We start from the raw sequence: 14,461 nt of genomic DNA on the forward strand, positions 1-14,461 counted from the left end.
GGGTTGGATCCCGGCTGGATCAGGGCTGGATCCAGCCCGATTCCCCGAGCTCGGGCTTAATCAACTCCTCAATTACTCATTAAAAGCCCCAGGTTGGAATCCTCATCCCGCGCTCCAGCGGAGGCACAACCAGAGCCCTCGCAGCGCTCATCCCTAAATCTGCTCCTAATTAGGAGTGGACTCACCCCTGCAATTAATTGCTGGAGTCGTTCGTTAGCGCCTGGATACCCAGATCTGTTTGGGACACGAGGCAGCAGGGTAATTAATCAGGCGGTAACTAACGAGGGCAGAGTCGCTGTACCTGGCCGGGGGACAGCTGGTGGCTTCCAGCGGAAACTTGGCTTTGGGACAAACGGGATTTGGGCATTATTTTATTTTTTTTTCCCCGGTTCTGGCGGTGCTGCGGAGCCGCTGCTCGTGGGCGCCGGCAGCCCCAGGGGCTGTCGCTTGGCGTGCCACAGCTCCGGTGTCCCCGCTCGCCCCGGCCCCGTGTCCCCGCCTGCCCGCTCGTTGTCACCGAGCCCCGAGGGAACCGGAGCTGGAACCAGCGGCTCTGATTCCTTTGCAAGCACCAGAATCCCATTTTCCCCACGATTTTTCCCTCTGCAAACCTGGGCAAGAACAGGGAAATTCCCCATCCTGTGTCACCGCCCTCACAGCAAATTCAGGAGGAGCTCAACCCTTTCCCCAAACCTCCTTAAATCCATCTCAGAGCTCCCGTGCCTCAGTTTCCCACCCCCGCAGGCTGCACGAGGCTCGGGGCACCCGCTGAGCCCGAAAGCTCTGGGTGCTATAATTAGGATTTAGGGAAGTGAGAGTCTTTCTGTGCCTCAGCATTCTCATTTTCCCTCAGCGTGGAAAAAAAAAAAAATAAAAATAACACCCCACACACACTGCCAGACCCCCCAGGAAATCACGGCTGAAATCATCGGGGTGAAGCTCGGGGTCATTCCCGGGGGTTCGAAGCAGCTTCCAGAAGGTCAAGGAGGCTCTCGGGGCTGTTTTTGCAGCATTTTGACCATAATTGGGCTGTTTTGGGGAGGCACAAACCCTGGGCTCCCGCCGCTTTTGCCGGGTCGTGGCGAGGGTCCCAAAAACCCCTGAGGATTTTGCTACCAAGGCGATCTCAAATCGAGATATTTAGGGGAGAAAAAGAGAAAAAATTAGGGGAAAGTTAGGCAAAAACAGCGCTGTGAAGTGAGGGAGGGAGCAGAGCTGCGTTCTGGGCTAATGGCTGGTGAAATTACATTAAAAACTGGAGCAAAGCAGAGCCCTGGAAGGCAGATCAATGCAAACAGCGCTGAGAAACTGGGACGCGGCTCCTAAGCCGGGATGTTTATGGCTGGGTGGCGGCGAGGCCGCCGTGACTCACGCTGGGCTCGGCCGGACTGGTCCCGGCTCTCCCGGGGACTGGTCCCGCTCCAGGCTGAGCGCTGGGAGCCCCGGGTGGGCTCGGTGACAGCGCCCCGCTCCTCGAGGGGACGGATTTCTGTGTGAGGCAGCGCCATCCTCATAAAAATGCGTTTTCCCTGTAATATCCTGGTTTTTCAGCCGGGTTGGGAGGGTCAGAAAATACCCTCAGGGCGCTGCAGGCCATCGCGGAATCCTCCCAAGGTTCCCAATTTTCACAGTTCCTGCCCTCCTGAGGAGGAGGAGGATAACCCTGGAGACACAGAAATCCCCTAAAGATCCCCTCGAGCCCTGAGGCAACACCTGGGCAGGTGGGTGAGGGATAAATGCGAAGGAATCCATGGATAACGGGCACAGCTGGAGAGGGCGGTGATGGATGTGGAGGTGCCAGGGCGGCAGCACGGGCAGAAGGTGCCAACGTCCGCGAGGAGCCGATGATAATGATAATTGTCACCTATTCCCGATGATAACTGTGACTATGATAATTGTCATCGTATCGGTGATGGATGATAATCACGAATTGGGTTAATTAACAAGCTCAGCGAGCGAGCCCGGTGCCACCGCCAGCCCCGGGGCCACGGCGACATTAACGGGCTTTGTCACCAGCGCCTCGGGGTGACACGGAGCAGCTCCCGGGGCAGGGTTCCAGGGTGTCACCCGCGTGTCCCTGCAGGAGATCCCGCTGGGAATGCGGCTTTAAGGACATCCTCTCCCAATCCCTGCCTCCCTGAGCTGCGGATCTCGCCCAGCCCTGAGCGAGGAGCAGAATCTGTCCCAAAACTCCGCTCCGGAGCCCAAAGTGATTCCGCCGATTTCTCTCCCCTTCCCTCCACTTCCATTTCCCCCTTTGGCTGCTCCCCCTGGGATCGCTGAGAGAAAGGGAAGCACCCACCCATCACCCCCTTGCTCCAACGGGACCCCCCATTTCTCCCCCCAATTCCAGCCCCTTGTGCCTCTCGGGGGAACTTGGCAGCTCCTCCCGGATTAATCCCGCTCCCCGCCACGGGCCAAGGGCTCCGACAGGAATAAACACATCCCAAATGCCTTTCCATAAGGGGAGCGGACCTGCTGGCCGAGGTGCCGCTCTCCCGGCTCCTTTCCAGCCCCGCGGCCAGCAGGGAAAGGCTCCCGGATTTTGGGGATGTCCCCAAAGCCACCCCACGGCAGCGGGAGGATTTTGGGATGGCTCCAGTCCCCACCCCAAGCGCGGGAAGGACGCGCTGGGGACAGGATGTGAGAGGCCGTGAATTAATGAATGAGTGTTAATTAGCGATAAGGGAGGTGGGAGCTGGGACAAAGCAGGGGGTGGCTGCGCCCTTCGCGGGTGACACCGCGGGTGTCGCCTCACCCTCCAGCAGGGATTCCCCTGCTCCCAGCAGCTTTTCCCGTTCCCGTCTGTTTCCCCATCCTGCTCGGAGATGGCTCCTTATATAAACCCTGCTAAGTAGGGCGGCCTTTTCTGTCCCCCGGTGCCATCGCTGCTGTCTCTGCTGGTGGCCCCGGGTCACCGCGCTGTCCCCTCTGCCTGCCTGGAGCCGAGGGTGAGGCTGGGCTGCCCTGGTGCCCGGGCCCGTGCCGTGGTTTTGGGGTGACAGCGGGGACAGGGTGGATTTAGGGGGGCAGTGGGGACAGGCTGGATTTAGGGTGGCAGCGGGGACAGGATGGATTTTGGGGTGGCAGCAGGGACAGGCTGGTTTGGGGTGGTTGTGGGAACAGGATGGTTTGGGGTGGCAGTGAGGAGAAGCTGGATTTAGGGTGGCAGCGGGGACAGGCTGGATTTTGAGGTGACGGTGGGACAGGCTGGACTTTGGGGTGAGAGCAATGACAGGCTGGATTTAGCGGGACTGTGGGGACAAGCTGGATTTTGGGGGGGCAGTGGGGACAGGCTGGATTTAGGGGTGGCAGTGGGGACAGGATGGGTTTTGGGGTGACAGCAGGGACAGGTTGGGTATTGAGGTGGCAGTGAGGACAGGCTGGATTGGGGTCACAGTGAGGACAGACTGGTTTGGGGTCACCCCCAGCCTGGCCACCAGCTCATCCAGCAGGGTCCTGGAGGGTCCTGGGATGGTTTTGGGGCAGGAATTTGGGATTGGGAATTCGGTGGAGTGGCTGAGCCCGTGCTGTGCCCTCCCTGGGGCAGAGCTCAGAGCAGGTGGGGACACTGAGCAGGACTCGGTGGCTCTGTTTGCTCCCAGCTGGGACCAAACCCTGAGCACAAAATCCCATTTGCCAGCCCCAGTCTGGCTGTGGGACCAGGGGCTCTGTTGGGATCCTGATCCATCGGGATCCTGATCCCAAACTGCCCCTCCTGGTCCAGGCTCCTCCATCCTGGGGGAAGCAGCCAAGAGGAACCAAACAATCAAACCCTGGCTGAGTTGGAGCAGCAGCAATTAAACCCAAATGATTAATCACAGAGAGCAGCCATAAAACTCCCCAGCAAAATCAGGGAGAGCTGGAGAGGCTGTGGAGCAAGGCTGGGCTCCCAGCAGGATTTGGGATTTCCCCTGGCTGCTGGGTTCCCTTTAGGGTTGGGACAAGGATGAGCTTTGGCTGGAGGGGTGTCCTTGGGTGGATTTTCCTCCAGGACAGCCAGAGCTCCTCTCCTTGGGCTGGGAACGGGGCAAAACCAGGGCCAGGATTTGCCCAGGGCCTGGAATCCCCCTTGGAATGTGTTTGGGATCCTCTTCCACCCCAAAGCTGCACCTCAGGGGAGCACCCGGGGCTTCATCCTGGTGCTGTGCTGGGATTGTCCCCAGAAAGGGACAGGGGACACAGGTGGGGATGGCAGAGGAACAACCAGAGACCCTGAGTGGGAGCACAGCCTTGGAATTCCACCCTGGATTGCTACATGGGAATGTGGAGCAGAGTACAGGGCTCTCCCACTCCTCGGGTTTGGGTTGGAATTTTCCCGCTGTGTTTGGGTGTTTTTGTGTCCCTGAACGTGTGTGGGAGTGGCGGCAGCAGAGCCTGAGCCTCCCACGGGGCTGTTCCTGCATTCCCAGTGCATCCCACGGCTCTGATCCCACCACATCCCACAGCTCTGATCCCACTGCATCCCACAGCTCTGATCCGACTGCATCCCACGGCTCTGATCCCACTGCATCCCATGGCTCTGATCCCACTGCATCCCACAGCTCTGATCCGACTGCATTCCCAGTGCATCCGTGGGGCTGTTCCTGCATTCCCAGTGCATCCCACAGCTCTGATCCCACTGCATCCCACAGCTCTGATCCCACTGCATTCCCAGTGCATCCCATGGGGCTGTTCCTGCATTCCCAGTGCATCCCAGAGCTCTGATCCCACTCCATCCCACGGCTCCAATCCCACCACATCCCACAGCTCTGATCCCATCCTATTCCCACCACATCCCATGTCTCTGATCCAGCATTCCCAGTGCATCCCACTGGGCTGTACCTGCATTCCCAGCACATCCCAGAGCTCTGATCCCAGTGCATCCCACAGCTCTGATCCCACCACATCCCACAGCTCCCATCCCACCCCATTCCCCCCGCGCCGCTCCCGCTCTCATCCAGGACCCCAAAACTTTCTCCCCTCCGAGGAAAGCAAAGCCGAGGACCAGCGCTTTGTCTCCCGTTGCCGCGGCAACCCGCAAACATCCCTCGGGAAATCGCCCAGGGCCGCATCCTGCTCGTTTTCCCTTCCCGGCCATCCCGGGGTGTCAAATCCCGGTGGGGATTCCAGGAGAGCCCCAGGAATGTCCCCAACGCCCTCCTGTCCCCCTGGGAGCCAGGAAAAGGCTCCTGGGGAACAGGGATGCTGTTTCCATTTCCATTTTTAATCTGAGGGGTGTCCATCCCCCCTCTCCCTGCAGGAACCTGGAGGCTTCGCCGTGCTGGGAATGAAAATCCATTTCCAACGCTTGATTATTCTTGTTAAAAATAATTTTGAAAATTGGCTGGAAAAGGCGTTGCTGACCTTGGCACAAAGGGACTCGGCTCCGGGTGGGGTAAATGGGATTTTTGGCCTCATCCCAAATCATTAATCCCAGGAAATGCCCTGTGACTCGGGGCAGGGCTGATTTATTAATGCAGGCTCCCATCCCTGCCAGCCTGGGGCCAAATCCTGAAATCATCCCGTGCACGGCTGCCCCTGGCTGGGGGAGCTGCTGTGGGGCCAGGCTGGGGCTGAGGGGCGAGGGGGGTACGGGATGTGGGTGCTGGGGGATGTGGGTGCTGTGGAGTACCAGTTCTGGCGGATTTGGGTGCTGAGAGATGCAGGAATTGTTGGGATGTGAGTGCTATAGGATTTGGGTTCTGCAGGATTTCAGTTCTATAGGATTTGGGTTCTGCTAGACTTGGATCCTGCGGGATTTGGTTCTGCGGGATTTGGGCTCTGCAGGATTTCAGTTCTATAGGATTTGGGTTCTGCTAGACTTGGATCCTGCAGGATTTGGTTCTGCAGAATTTGGGCTCTGCAGGATTTGGGTTCTGTAGGATTTGGATCCTGCAGGATTTGGGTTCTGCAGGATTTGGGTTCTGGAGAATGTTGATCTTGTAGGACTTGGGTTCTGAGGATGTGGATCCTGTGGGATTTGAGTTCTGCAGGATATGGGCTCTGCAGGATTTGGGTTCTGCAGGATTTGGATCCTGTGGGATTTGGGTTCTGTAGGATTTGAGTTCTGCAGGATTTGGGTTCTGTAGGATGTGGATCCTGTGGGATTTGGGTTCTGTAAGATTTGAATTCTGCAGGATTTGGGCCCTGCAGGATTTGGGCTGTGCAGGATGTGGATCCTCTGGGATTTGGGTGCTGAGGATGTGCATCCTGCGGGATTTGAGTTCTGCAGGACGTGGATGCTGCAGGATTTGAGTTCTGCATGATGTGGATCCTGTGGGATTTGGGTTCTACAGGATTTGGGTTCTGTAGGATTTGGGTGCTGCAAAACTTGGATCCTGCAGGATTTGGGTGCTGCAGGATTCAGGCTCTACAGGACTTGGATCTTGCAGGATTTGGTTCTGCAGGGTTTGGGTGCCACAGGGCATGGCTGCTGCAGGCACTGTTAAGTCCAGTGGACAATCACCCCACCTGGATCCAAGGATAACATTTCCTTGTGGATTTGGACCATTCCACAGCCAGGAAAACCCCTGTGGGGTGAGCACACCCTGAGCAGTGCAGCACAGCACCCCAAAAACGTAAAGCCACCTGAAAAACTGTTCCCATATTCCCTCCATCCCTGCAAGGCATCCTCAGCATTCCCTTGGTTCTCCTCCTCCCTCTCTCATCCCACCACCTTTATCCCACAATTTTTCCCAAATGGGAAACTCAGCACCTCCTTTCCCTGCTCCTGCCCTGCTCTTTTCCACGATCCTGCTCCTTAAAAGCGAAATCAACCCCATTTATCACCCGAACGATTTTCATTTCCCGGCTCTCCGCTGATTTATGGAGCCACTTCCCGGAGCTGCTGAGAGTTCAGGGGTGGGCTGGGGGTGGCCAGGGACACACGGGGACGCCGTGGGCTCCCTCAGAGTCCCGTGGCAGCACGAGCTGGGAGAATCATCCCAAAATAACCCGGGGTGGGGGTGACAGGGAAGGGACATTTGGCCATCCCACAGCAGGGAATCAACCCTGCAGCTGCGTGGAAGTGGGAAAATCACGGGGTGTGGGAGCGGCTGGTGGCACCTGGATTGTCCCCTGCTGCTGGCAGTGTCACCTGGCCCTTCTGGTGCTCAGGGTGGTGGTGACAAAGCGACCTCAACAATCAGAGGGGTTTGAGGCCATCAATCCAAGGGATGTCACCCTGCCCTGGGCGTCCCCAGCATGGCCAGAGGGGATGTGGGGCTTAAAAACCAGCAGGATTTGGGTCTGGGGGTGTCACCGGCCCCACCCCACAGCCCTGGGGCACTGGGAACCTTCGGAAAAGCCCCTCTGGAGACATTTCCTGATCCAGACCCAGCATCCCCATCCCTCAGCCAATCCAGGCTGCCTGGATGTTTATTTTAGGCTGCATTCTTTGCCCACATCTCTCTCTTTCTCCTTATTTTATTCTTCTTATTTTCCTTATTTTATTTCCCCTTTTTCCTTATTTTATTATTCTTTTTTCCCTTATTTTATTCTTCCTTTTTTCCTTATTTCCCCCTTTTTTCCCTTATATTATTCTTCTTTCCCCCCTTATTTTATTCCCCATTTTCCCTTATTTTATTCCTATTTTTTTCCTCATTTTCCCCCTTTTTCATTGTTTTTCCCCCTTTTTTTCTTATTTTATTCTTCTTTTCCCCCTTATTTTATTCCCCCTTTTCCTGTATTTTATTCCTCTTTTTTCCTTATTTTATTCCCTCCTTTCCCCCTATTTTATTCCTCCCTTTTTCTTCTTTTATTTCTCTTTTTTTCTTATTTATTCCTCTTTTTTTCCCCTTATTTTATTCCTCTTTTTTTTCCCTTATTTTATTCTTCTTTTTTCCTTCTTTTATTCCTTCTTTTTTCCTTATTTATTCCCCTTTTTTCCTTATTTTATTATTCTTTTTTTCCCTTATTTTATTCCCCCTTTTCCCTTATTTTATTCCTCTTTTTCTTTTTTTTTTTGTTGTTTCTGTTTGTTTGTTTGTGTGTTTGTTTGTTTTTCTAGGGGATGTTTCTTTGTGCACCCAGAGCAGAGTGGGGGAATTTGAATTCCCATATCCCAAAGGAATTTCCTTCGGGCATTGATTTTTCCCCCTGGGGTGTGTGACCCATGGGTGGCAGCTCACAGCAAATTTCATCCCAACAAGCAGAGCCAGAAAAAAATCAGCTGGAAGCACCAGGGGAGGGAAATAATTTCAATTCCTCCAGCAGCAATTTGGGCTAAATGTGCTCTGCATTCCCAGTTTTCCCTGTGGGGAAGCTTTTCCCGAGCCCTGGAGATCACCCTGGATTCCTCCTCGGCTCAGCCGGGTCCTTTCCCTGCAATCCTGCAGCTCCAACATTTCTCTGATCATAAATTAGCGGCGCTTGCACGCTCGGAGCTGTTTCTCTCTCTTCCCCCTCTCCAGGTTTTCCACATCCCACAGCCGGGGAAGATCCAGGCTTGGCGTGGTTATTTTAAAAGATGTCGATCAATCAGAGCTCCCCTCCTCCCGTCCTCATCCTCATCCTCATCCTCATCCTCATCCTCATCCTCATCCTCATCCTCATCTCCTCCAACCCCTCCTGATCACAGCATCCCCCCCAAACCCACCCAAATCCCGCTTGGAAGAGCTCAGATTTAGGTCATAATTTTAAAAAATGACAAACAAAAATGGGGGAACATGGAATTGCCAGTGGGGAGAGCCTGGTTCCCATCAGGATGCTGGATTCTTGGAAAATCTGGGATTGAGGCATGGAAGAGCCAATCCTGATGGAGTTTTCCACCATTCTGTCACTTTTCCATGATCAGATGGGAGATGATGCCTTGGGAATGGGGCAGGAGGGAATTTTCCCTTCTGGGAAATGATCCCCGGGAATGGGGCAGGAGGGAATTTTCCCTTCTGGGAGATGATCCCTTGGGAATGGGGCTGGAGGGAATTTTCCCTTCTGGGAGATGATCCCTGGGAATGGGGCTGGAGGGAATTTTCCCTTCTGGGAGATGATGCCTTGGGAATGGGGCAGGAGGGAATTTTCCCTTCTGGGAGATGATCCCTGGGAATGGGGCAGGAGGGAATTTTCCCTTCTGGGAAATGATCCCTGGGAATGGGGCAGGAGGGAATTTTCCCTTCTGGGAAATGATCCCCGGGAATGGGACAGGAGGGAATTTTCCCTTCTGGGAAATGATCCCTGGGAATGGGGCAGGAGGGAATTTTCCCTTCTGGGAAATGATCCCCGGGAATGGGGCTGGAGGGAATTTTCCCTTCTGGGAGATGATGCCTTGGGAATGGGGCAGGAGGGAATTTTCCCTTCTGGGAGATGATCCCTTGGGAATGGGGCTGGAGGGAATTTTCCCATCTCCAGGAGGGTGAGATGCAGGAGCCCATTCCCATTTTGGGCAGCCACGCTGCTGCCACCCCCCCCCAAGGAGGTGACACTGCCACTCGTGGCTGCCACCACCTCCCCATGCTGAGCACCCCCCGTCCCATCCCAGCCCCCCAAACCCCCCTTTGGCCCCTCGGAGCCGTTCCCACATTCCCGGCAATTCACACTTCCCGTCGCGGAGCTGTTCCCAGGCTTTGTCAGGGCTCCTGTTGACAGCACCTAACGCGTGGCTGCCAAAAATAGCGGCGTGGCAATGGCAGATCGCACCCCGAGGCGCTCGGGGCAGGGATCCCGGTGCCACAGAAAGGCAGGAAAACCCCGGGATGCTGCAGGAACCCCCAATCCCTCGGGAATGCGGCAGGGAGGGGGCTGAGCCCGAGAAATCGGAATTTTTTACGGATTATTTTTATACAATTCGAGGGGGAGGGGGATGTGGAAAAAAAGACAAGGGATGTGTTTGCTGCGTTTTGCTGCGGGTTTTTTTCTCCTTTATTTTTGTTTTGTTGGGTTTTTTTGGGGTTTTTTTTCTGTTGTTTTTCCAGTGGTGGAGGGGGAAATGGGGAGATGAAAAGCTCAGGCTGTTCCCCCCATCCTGTTCTCATTCCCATTGTTGAGTTTCCCTGGAGGGACCCCAGAGCTGTCCACACCTCAGGGATAATTCATGGGTGTCCCTTTCATCCCCTGCTGCCACCTAATCAATCCCAGCTCTGGGATTTTCTGGGAAAAGAAAAGGGGGAAAAGTCCAGAATTGGAGCAGCCCCGTTAATAATCAGAATAATTTGTTAATTCCGAGGGGAATTAATGACTCCAACAATGACCCCATTGGGATTGGGGCAGGAAAATGAGGTTTTGGTCATTCTGAGGGATCTTCCCAGCTTTTCCAGGGCCCAAAAGGCTGAAAAGTCCCATGGTCCTTCCCTGATTGTGGTGTCACATCCCTGAGCTGCAAAGGGACACCAGGGGACGGCTCTGTCCCCATGTGGTGGCCAAAGGACACGGGGCTGCTCCCGGTGGGGGAAAGGAGAGGAAATTTGGGTGAGGGGAAGGGAGAGGGGTTGGGAATGGGGAGCTGGGGGTGGAAAAGGGAACTCCTGGACACAGCCAGGGTCCCCAGAGGTGTCACACAGAGTCCCCCAAGGGTGTCACACACTGTGGCCCAGGGGTGTCACACAGAGGCCCCGTGTCCCCAGAGGTGTCACACAGAGCCCCCAAGGATGTCACTCGCAGTCCCCTAGGGATGTCACCCGCTGTCCCCCAGGGATGTCACACTGAGCCCCCCAAGGATGCCACACACTGTGCCCCAGGGATGTCACACAGAGTCCCCAGGGGTGTCACACCCAGTCCCTGTGTCCCCAGGGATGTCACACATTGTCTCCCAGGGGTGTCACACTCCGTCCTTCGGGGATGTCACACACTGTGCCCCAGGGATGTCACACAGATGTCACACAGAGTCCCCCGGGGGTGTCACACTGAGTCCCCCAAGGATGTCACAAGCTGCGGCCCAGGGGTGTCACACAAAGTCCCCCAAGGATGTCACATGCAGTCCCCTGGCGGTGTCACATGCAGTCCCTGCGTCCCCAGGGATGTCACACTGAGCCCCCCAAGGGTGTCACACGCAGTCCCCAGAGATGTCACACTGAGCCCACCAGAGATGTCACACGCAGTCCCTGTGTCCCCAGGGATGTCACACAGTCCCCCAGGGACGTCACCCGCTGTCCCATCTCCCCCCACCTCCCTCAGGGGCAGCGAGGAGCGGGTCCCTCTCTGCGGGGACATTTGGAGAATCCCCCAAATTCTGTCTCTGTTTGGGGGCTGGGAGCGGAGCGGGGAGGCCCGCACTGAGGAGGAGGAGGAGGAGGAGGAGGAGGAGGAGGAGGAGGAGAGCAGGGGCGGGGGCCATCTGGAGCAGCCGCAGGATGCTGAGCTGGCGGGGGCTCTGCGAGCCGGCGCTGCCAGAGCCGAGCGATCGATGTGTGACAGCGCAGCCCCGCCGAGGGAAGGTGACCTTGAGCGGCACAGCGACAAGGCAGGAGGGAGGCAGAGCCACGAATCCGCTCGGAAACGCTCCCCGGGCGGGGCAGCGGCGATGGAGGCGAGGACAGGGATGCGGAGCCCCGATGGCAGCGCCGGGAAGGGCTCTGTGCCCTCCTGGATGCTCCAGAACAGCATCCCGGTGCTCCAGCAGCGCCTGGGGACAGTCCCGAGTGGCAGGAGGGGGGGGCGGTTCGCAGCGAGGACACGAGGGCGTGATCAATAACTGCCCCAATAATCAATAATTGAGCTCCAAAACAGCCGCAGCTCGGTCTTTCCAGGGTCCCTCCTCTCTGGGGGTGACAGGGACACAAAAGCCACCCAAGACACCCGCCCTGAACCTCAGCTCTGCCCCAGCAGAGCCCCCCAGAGCCCCTCACTGCTCTCGGAAATTTGGGATTTCTGTAAATCCAGGCTCCATCCCCTCACCCTCCTGGGCATCCCAGCCCTTGCAGCTCCCCCGAGCCCTTCCCCGGATCATTCCCGGGCTGTCCCCGATCCCGGTGGGCATTCCCGGGATCCCCGAAGGCTCCAGGAGGGAGAGAGCTTCGTTCCAAGGGAAGGTCCGACATTCCCGGCGCTGCCTTTGCCCTCTAGCGGGACCAGCGTGAAGGGACCGGCAGGGAAAATGCAGTGAATTCCATCCTGCTGGAGCCCGAATGGCAGAAATCCCAACTTTTCCTAAAGAAATGAGCAGCTCTGAGAGGGATTTTCCACAGGAGAGTTGGGATTTAGGGGCGTTGGGTGGTTTTGGGGTCCCCTCAGCCGTGGGGACAGGATGGGACAGGAGGGGACAGGGGGAGGTTCCACATTTTCCAGAGCTCTGCAGGGGCAGAAATGGGGCTGGATTTGGGGAGGGAAGTGCTGGGGGCTCCATCCCATGGGATCAGCAGGATAAAGGCTGGTGGGAAGGTGTTGGAAGGGTGGGTGGGATGGATGAGGATGAGGAGGCAGCAGATCTGTAGGCTGTTGACACAACGACAGCGGCAACAAATCCTGCAATTCTGGATAAAACAACACCAAATCCCATTTTCCCAAGGATTTTGGGTCAGCAATCCATGCCTGGGCTGGGTTTTGCATGGAAAAGGGGCAAGAGGAGGTGCCCACACCGTCCCCATGGATGAGGAGCTGGATCCTCTTCCCAGGTTTTCTCCAGCCGCCTTCGGATGCCTCCACGGGCTCTGAGGATGTGGGCTGAGCTCCGTGGTTTCGGTTCAGGGCTCTGGATTCTCCAGGGATGTGTCATCCCCCTCATGGCGTTTCTTACACGTGGATAAAAATATAAGGGATGAATCCATCAGAGATGGAAAATATCCCACAGCGCTGGGCAGCTCCCGCTGGCTGCGGAAAAATGGGATGGGCTTGGGGGTTCCAGCTCCAGCCCAGGGAGATCCTGGTGGGGCTGGTGGGCTCGGGGAGCTCCAGGGCTCTCTGCAGTTCATGGATACTGTCCCAAATCTGTGGATGCCCTCCCAAATCAATGGATACCATCCCAAATCCATGGATAACATCCCAAATCCATTTATACCATTCCAAATCCAGGGATTCCCCTCCCAAATCCATGGATACTGTCCCAAATCCATGGATACCATCCCAAATACATTTATATCATTCCAAATCCATGAATACCATCCCAAATCCATGGATACCATCCCAAACCCAGGGGTACCTTCCCAAATCCATGGATACCCTCTTAAATCCATGGACACCTTCCTAAATCCATGGATACCATCCCAAATCCATTTACACCATCCCAAATCTGTTTATACCATCCCAAATCCAGGGATTCCCTCCCAAATCCATGTATACTGTCCCAAATCCATGGACGCCATCCCAAATCCATGGATACTTTCCCAAATCCATTTATATTATCCCAAACCCATGAATACCATCCCAAACTCATGGATATCATCCCAAATCCAGGGGTACCTTCCCAAATCCATGGAAACCCTCCCAAATCCAGAGATACCTTCCCAAATCCATGGACACCCTCTTAAATCCATGGATACTGTCCCAAATCCATGGATACACTCTGAAATCCATGGATGCCATCCTAAATCCATTTACATCATCCCAAATCCATGGGCACCATCCCAAATCCATGGATACTTTCCCAAATCCATTTATATTATCCCAAACCCATGAATACCATCCCAAACTCATGGATATCATCCCAAATCCAGGGGTACCTTCCCAAATCCATGGAAACCCTCCCAAATCCAGAGATACCTTCCCAAATCCATGGACACCCTCTTAAATCCATGGATACTGTCCCAAATCCATGGATACACTCTGAAATCCATGGATGCCATCCTAAATCCATTTACATCATCCCAAATCCATGGGCACCATCCCAAATCCATGGATACTTTCCCAAATCCATTTATATTATCCCAAACCCATGAATACCATCCCAAACTCATGGATATCATCCCAAATCCAGGGGTACCTTCCCAAATCCATGGAAACCCTCCCAAATCCAGAGATACCTTCCCAAATCCATGGACACCCTCTTAAATCCATGGATACTGTCCCAAATCCATGGATATACTCTGAAATCCATGGATGCCATCCTAAATCCATTTACATCATCCCAAATCTCTGGACACCATCCCAAATCGAGGGATTCCCTCCCAAATCCAGGGGTTCCCTCCTAAATCCATGGATACCATGCCAAATCCTTTTATACTATCCAAAATCCATGAACACCATCCCAAATCCATGGATACCATCCCAAATCCATCACACCTGGATGTGCCACACCCCCCTGGAGCTGCACAGGCACAGCCCAGGGGACAGGTCACACCTGAGGTGGCCAAAGTGTCACCTCTCTGGGGCAATGCAGCTCCTGGTCCCTGACCAGGACACCCTGACCAGGATCTCAGGATCTCAGGATCTCAGAACCTCAGGATCTCAGGATCTCCCTGAGCCTCTGGGAAGGAATGGAGGAAGAAACAGGACACAGTGAAATCCCATCTTTGCAAATCCAAGCAAAACTGCTGGGCTGGATGAGGGCTTTCCTCTACTCTCACTGTCAAGAACAAGCTTTGAATGCATTTCCAAATCTTTATTTCATTTTGTT

The sequence above is a fragment of the Ammospiza caudacuta genome, chromosome 24 (assembly GCF_027887145.1).
Source record: "Ammospiza caudacuta isolate bAmmCau1 chromosome 24, bAmmCau1.pri, whole genome shotgun sequence".
Taxonomy (NCBI): domain Eukaryota; kingdom Metazoa; phylum Chordata; class Aves; order Passeriformes; family Passerellidae; genus Ammospiza; species Ammospiza caudacuta.